The following is a 7581-nucleotide window of genomic DNA, read 5'->3' as shown; positions in this document are numbered from 1 at the left end:
TGCGTAACTGGTACTTATTTCATCGACCCCGAAAGGATGAAAGGCAAAGTCTACCTCGGCGGAATTTGAACCCAGTGTACTAACGATTCTGCCAGCTCGCCACCTTTGGTACTTATATTATCGACCTCGAAAGGATGAAAGGCAAATCGATGCCGATGGAATTTGAACTCAGAACGTAAAGACGGATAAAATACCGCTAAGCATTTTGTCCGGTGTGCTAACGATTCTACCAGCTCACCGCCCTAAACAATTATTTCATAGATTTCAAATGTTGACACCAGACCAGCGATTTGAAGTGTTGGGGGAGTCAATTACATCGATCCTAGTGGTTAACTGGTACTTAATTTATTGACCCTTAAAAGGAGAAATACAAAGTCAACGTCAGCGGAATTTGACCTCAGAACATAAAGACAGACGAAATGCCGTAAAGCGTTTCGCCTGGCGTCCTAACGTTTCTGCCAGCTCGCCGCTTTAAACTATTATTGCCTCTTATTCATGAACCGGAAGTAGGTTGTTAAAAGTTAATTTAACATTGGTGCGTTTCGCAATAAAAATGAGGAAGGAATAAACATGATAACATACAAAATATATTTTTGTTGCAGTTACTATCTTATATACAAATGATACTAATGAAATCGAAATTATATTTCAAGCCTGAAAGTTTGGAGAAACAGTACAATATCATAGTAAATGCCTTATACTATATCATAGTATAAGGCGGAGAGCTGGCAGAATCGTTAGCACGCCGGGCGAAATGCTTAGCGGTATTTCGTCTGCCGTTACGTTCTGAGTTCAAATTCTGCCGAAATAAGTATATTATTACTGATAAATTAAGTAGCAGTTGCGTACTGGTTCGATCTAATCGCCGGCCCAATATTTCGGGCCTTGTGCCTAGAATAGAAAAGAATATATCATAGTATAAAATGGTGAGCTGGCAGAATCGTTAACACTTCAGACGAGAAAGGCTTAGCAACATTTCGTTCGTTTTTACGTTCTGAGTTCAAATTCCGCTGAGGTCAACTTTATCCTTCATCCCTTTCGGGGTCGATGAAATAAGTATCAGCCGGGAACTTGTGTCGATGTAATCGAGTATCGTCCTCCCACAAAATTTCAAACATTTGTGCCTATAGAAGAAAGGAATACAATAATTCCTCACCATATCGCAGTTCACCTATCACGGTTCACCTATCGCGGTTTATTATTTAAGCTTACGTCGATTCTTCCGTGTTGTTGGTTTGCATTTATAATAAAATAAATATATACAAATTATAAAAATAATTTTAAAAATATATACTGTTTCTACTTCGCGGATTTTCACCTATCGCAGGGAGTTTACTGTGTATCGTAGTATAAGGCGGTGAGCTGGCTGAATTGTTAGCACATCGTCTTAGCCTTCCAGCCCTTCATGTTCAATAAAATAAAGTACCATTCGGGTTCTAGGGTCGATGTAATCGACTTCACCTTGGAAGTACCACATTAACGACAAAGATTTCTAATTTGACATATTGTTTCTGCCATCGTCTCTCTTCATCTTTTACTTGTTTCAGTCATTAGAATGCGGCCATGCTGGGGCACTGCCTTGAAAAAATGTTAGCTGAACTAATCAACCCCAGTACTTTTTTTAAGGCAGATATTTATCCTATCGATTTCTTTGGCCGAACCGCTAAGTTACGGGTGCGTTAACACACCAACACCGGTTGTCATACAGTGATGGGGGACAAACACAGGCACAAACACGCACACATATATACACGTCGGGCTTCTTCCGGTTTCCGTCTACCAAATCCACTCACAAGGCTACAGTAGAAGACGCTTGCTCAAGGTGTCATGTAGCGGGGCTGAACACAGAACCATGTGGCTGGGAAACAAACTTCTTACCACACAGCCACACCAGCGCCTAAATAATTTTTAAATAGGCAATTTTTTCCAGTTACAACTGATATATATATTTATAATTTTAGCTTGAAGATTAGGTATAAACTCTGAATATATTCATTGCCTCAACATCAGCGAACACTTAATCTAATAGAATGCATTCAAGAGTTTAATCTACGAGAAACATTCCTGTTTTAGTTATAAAACGTAATTTGAGAAGAGAGGATTTCTGCTCAACAGGTTACTCGGCAATGGAAAATAAGAGCAAAAACTAATTTATTTTTCATTAATTACACCAACGAGAATTTTTATTTAGTTATTTATTCATTAAGTTGTTTTTCAGATACTATTCTTTAGCTTGGACCCTGATATTTCAATATTTGCCTGTGTTGTGCTATTATTTCTTAAATTTTATTCCGTCACCCACTTTACTGCTAGCTTTTCATGCAGCAGACGTGCCTGTGTTTGTACCTCTCGAAAAAGAAACACACACACAGACATACATACACACGCACCGTCGTGTTGTGTCTTTTTACGCATCTTAATCATTCGATGATATAACTTAACCATTCAAAAAAATAGACAATAATAGTGATTTCAAATTTTGGCACATGGCCAGAAATTTCATCGGAAGTGGGTATAACTCGAGTACATCGGCCCTAGTATTCAACTGGTACTTAATTTATCGACCTCGAAAGGATGAAAGACAAAGTCGACCTCGGCGGAATTTGAACTCAGAATATAAAGATGGACGAAACACCGCTAAGCATTTTGCTCGGCATGCTAACGATTCTGCCAGCTCACCACCTTAATCTAGATAATACCAATAGAATAAACTACCCGATGAAACAAACTCTTTGTAAGATTTGCTTCAGCATAGCAGCATACCTATGACTGAAGCTATTAAAAAGGATAGTATAACTGGACTACACATTCCAGTCTGCCATTTTTTATATGTAAGACGGACGGGTAAGGTTGAAAAAACATTCCACTGCTATTTCTTATAGATTGAGCGACCGCTATAGGCCAGGCTATGGTTCATCTTATTTAGCGTTAAATTTAGGAGATAATTCACAACATCATGCATCACCGTGTGTCAATAAGTATAAACCAGATAGCTTAGCTGACATAGCTAGCTTTCCTCTTATTGTTTTTTTTTTACTTCGATTAAATCTTATTTCCCATGTAATCCTATTTCTCGATTCATCCCTAACATAAACAATTTTCCAATTCCAAACTGCTTTCTTCTCTTTTTCTTTTCCCTTGTTCATCACGTGTACTCTTCGTAATGTTTATTATTTTATTTCGTTTATATTTCTTTCAAGTCTTAGTGTAAATACATGATAAATCTATTTTAGAATCTCTCTTTGTTAACTGAAGTATGATGACGTCTTGTCATGCAATTAATTCGGTTGCTTGTGTTATTTTGTCTTCAGCGATTGTTTATATGATTAAGCCATGTTAGAATAACTGACTACAATGACGAGTAAATTAAGAATTGCAATGTTGTCTCACTTGTTTAAAACAAAGGATACACCATAAAATAAGTCGAAAAGAAAATAAAAAAAAACTTGCAAAACTTACTTTTTTAAATAGTTTTTACAGTCAGTTCGTTATCATACTGATGTCTTTATAACTGAACAATGTGTATACGATAGTTGACATACATATGCATGCATACACACACACACACACACACACACACACACACACAAACACACACATATATATACATATATACATATGTGTGTATATATATGTGTGTAAATGTGTGTGTGTATATATTCATATATATATATATGTGTATGTGTGTGTATGTCTATGTATACATTATATATATATATGTATATATAGACATTATATATATATATTTATATATTATATATATATATATATATATATGTATATACGTATACATTATAATGTATAGACATATACATTATACATATATATACATATATATATATATATATATATATATATATATATATATATATATATATATATATATATATATATATATATATATATATATATATATATATATTCTATTGGAACGGAGCTAACGAGTACATTTAGTACAATGCAACTAAAAAGAATTATAACATCTCTGATTTCATTAGCGAACTGGAAACCGATTACTCATGGAGAAAGCTATCTATCTACTCTTTGATCAAGCGTTCCATTATGTCAGCCGACAAAGGAGACTCTACGTGGTTGTCAGACCTATGCGAAATGACAACCAAATTTCCCTCTGAAAACACATTACTGTCTTAGAGAAAAAATACGACATTGCTTAATGTTGTCCTAGAAACACACTGTGTAAAAGAAAGGTAGGCTGGAATGTCTTTGATTATTGGTCTAATTAAACAGAGCTAATTTTGGTCTAAACAAGAAACGACAGCTACAATATTCTACTATAAACAGCAAGACTGCGCATTTGCTTTCTTTTAACAAGTAAACTTGATTATTATTTAGGGATAGAGATGTCTTTCACAGCCCTGATTTCTTATAACATCTGAGTGCTCACACTGCCTGGTGTTGCCGGGTTCTATGTGTATATGCAAGAAAAGGGTGACAAAGTGACATCATTTTTCGTTTGCTGTTGCTGTATACAACTTTCGTTCTTTCGAAATCAACTGGATGCTTACAGAAAAATCAAGCGTCTCAAAAATAATAGGGGCGAAAAATAATAGCATCCAATATGTTAAATGTGTTTATTAGTAATTATGATTTTATATTTCAGCTTTCATATAAAGTGATCCTACAATGAGTTGGTAACCACGATTGGATATGAGCCTCCAAATAGTTAAGAATTGCGGTAGTCTAACAGGCAAAGCCATAAAATTATAGGAAACAGAATATTCGTAAACATAAGTTAAAATGACACATGGTAGAATAAGAGAACGCAAGAGATCAGTGGATTAACGTGTCAAACAACTAAAGACAGTAGTCGTCTAGCGATAGTCACTGCACTGTGCTCTTAGCTAATCAGGTCAAGTATGGGCGCATGAGTCGCTGCAGTCACGCTTTGTCGGTTCCTGCTCAGGTCGTCTCTGATAACCCTTCGAGCATTGTCGGTTATAGTTTTCCTTTTGGTACACATTTCCGTACTGCTGTCGAAATCAATAGTGTGTATATGTGTGTGTGCGCGCGCGCGTACAGTGAGCTTCTTTCAGTTTCCGTCTACCAAATCCACCCACAAGGCTTTGCTCGGCCCGAGGCTATAGTAGATGGCATTTGCCTAAGGTGTCACGCAGTGGGACTGAAGCCGGAATCATGTGGTTGGAAATCAAAATTTTTACCACATAGCCACGTCTGAAGAAAGAATATGATAACAATGTAGAAAACATTCCTTTCTGAAAGAGACTGCCGGCAAAACTGAAATAAAATAGTCGCAGCTGAGGGATATACAAGTATTTCATAAATTATTGTTCTCAAAACCACTGACTTAACGCTTTAACTAGTTTCAGCACGATAGCTGCGACCATGCTGGGGCACTGCCGTTAGCTTTACTACACTTTCACTACTTGAACTCTCATCTGATATGTGACATTTTGTGAATGAGGGGAATTTGATGTTGCTGCCCTTATCTGTGTTTCCCGCCGCGAGGTAGGTTCAGCCAGATCACTTGAAAGGAGATGCAGTTCTCTTTTGAAGACATCTGCATCTACCCCAAGTAGGTCTCTCAGGCATTTTGGGAGAATATTGAAGAGCTGTGTGCTCTTGATACCCAAGCTATTGCAGTATCTGGCCCTGTATCCTGATGGCAATTTCGGGATCTTTGGTACTATGCAGTGACGCCCCGCCCCGTTCTACTGTTTGTGTAATTTTCAATGCCAAAGTTTAGTACAAGTTCTTCCAGGATTTTCCAGATGTATATTACAGCATATCTTTCCCCCATTTCATTTCGTTCTAGTGAGTAGAGTCTTAACTTCTTCAGCCTTCCCCAGTCGCTGATATGTCGCATTGAGATGATCTTCTTTGTGTAGCTTCGCTGGATTGCTTCGAGTTCCGCAGTCAATAACTTAAATATTTATTATTAGGTATCCAAATATTCGTCACACCAACTGCGACCTGGTCACTGACGCGATTCAACTGCATCTCAAACATATTTCAAAGGGTTTGCCATTCAACAACAGCTAAGGAGGAACATGTAAAATCTTGTAAGGCTTATGAATATTGTTGTCCTTTATTATTAATCCTGTGAAATCCCGCCTTTTTTCTCAATGTGGAAGGGAGAAAAGCAAGACCACATTATTCAATGTCTTTTTCCGCGGCCATACTGGGACACCGCCTTAAAAGGTTTAGTTTGACAAATCAACCGCAGTACTTTCTTTAAAGCTTGGTACTTATTCTATAGGTTTCTTTTGCCGGACCGCTGAGTTAAGAGGACGAAAACAAAACAGCACCGGCTGTCAAGCGGTGAGTGGTGTACAAATTCAAGCATAAAGACACACATTCAGTTACAAGAATTGAATGGCCCAGAGTTATAGCAGAAAACACATGTTCAAGATGCTATGCATGGGACTGAACTAGAAACCACATGGCTGCGAAGTTAGCTTCTTTACCAAACAACCACTCCTGCAGAAACTTTAGGTACTATTTCTAGCAAGTCAAATGACAACGTACAGACACCCGGATGTGGCTGTAAGTCTATCTCTTCTCAAAACATAATAAACTTCGACTTCGTTTAAAGTTTATAACAGACAAAATAATAATGATAATAGTAATAAATATAAAAAAATAAAACATAAATAAAAATTTAGAAATATAACATAAATAAAGATAAAGAAAATAAATAATAAATAATCTCTATTACATAAAATGATCACAGCTAACTGACAACTCCTTACTCAGAGACAACATTCCGTAACGCCCTCTGGCAGTCATACCTGCATACATATGTGTTTGATGGAGGTCTGAATCTTTACTTGTTTAAAGCTAAGATATTTCGTTTTAGCTTTCCCTTTCATGTCTACAATACATTTACTTTGCTGTCTGTCATTCTTAGCCTATTTAATCATGCACCGTTTCCATCGTGCTTCTTTTTCACTATATATTTCACTTCTATCTTTTGCTTTCTTTAACTTTACTGTCTTTGCTCTTGTCGTCTCTCGTTTCTCTCATTTCTAACTCATTTTTAGCTCCTAATTCTGAAAATAGCTTGCTTCCAATTACTACTGAAAGTTAAAATATATATATATATATATATATATATATATATATATATATATATATATATATATATTAAAAGAAGGGAAAAGAAAAGGAAAATCCTATTATAGGAATTTGTGGTGAAGAAAGAGCGACTGTTTTCTTTCTATTTATCTCATGTGCCGCTCCACCTTACATGTGTTTAGCTGCGACACTGACTGATGGTGATAACTTGCCGACATCTCCATATGGCGTTCTACAAATAAGGTATTTTGCTATCTACTAGATTTTGCAATACATTCTAACACACAAACACACACACACACACACACACAAACTTCTTCTGCTAGTTAATAATCCCATTCCTTCTCTTATCGTCCCTAAGCCATCTGTGTAATATTTTCTAATGCTAAGTTACTTTGGGTACCAAATGTTATAGTTATTTAAAAAAATACGTTTATAGCTTTACTTCAGAAAGTGTTAGAGGATTTGTTGGAACCAGGGCTCATTCGATGCTCGGGAGCTTTGGGCCAGCTAAGAAGGAGAGAA

Source organism: Octopus bimaculoides, chromosome 7 (assembly GCF_046866305.1).
Source record: "Octopus bimaculoides isolate indiv1 chromosome 7, ASM4686630v1, whole genome shotgun sequence".
Taxonomy (NCBI): Eukaryota; Metazoa; Mollusca; class Cephalopoda; order Octopoda; family Octopodidae; genus Octopus; species Octopus bimaculoides.
Note: the sequence above shows the minus strand (reverse complement) of the source record.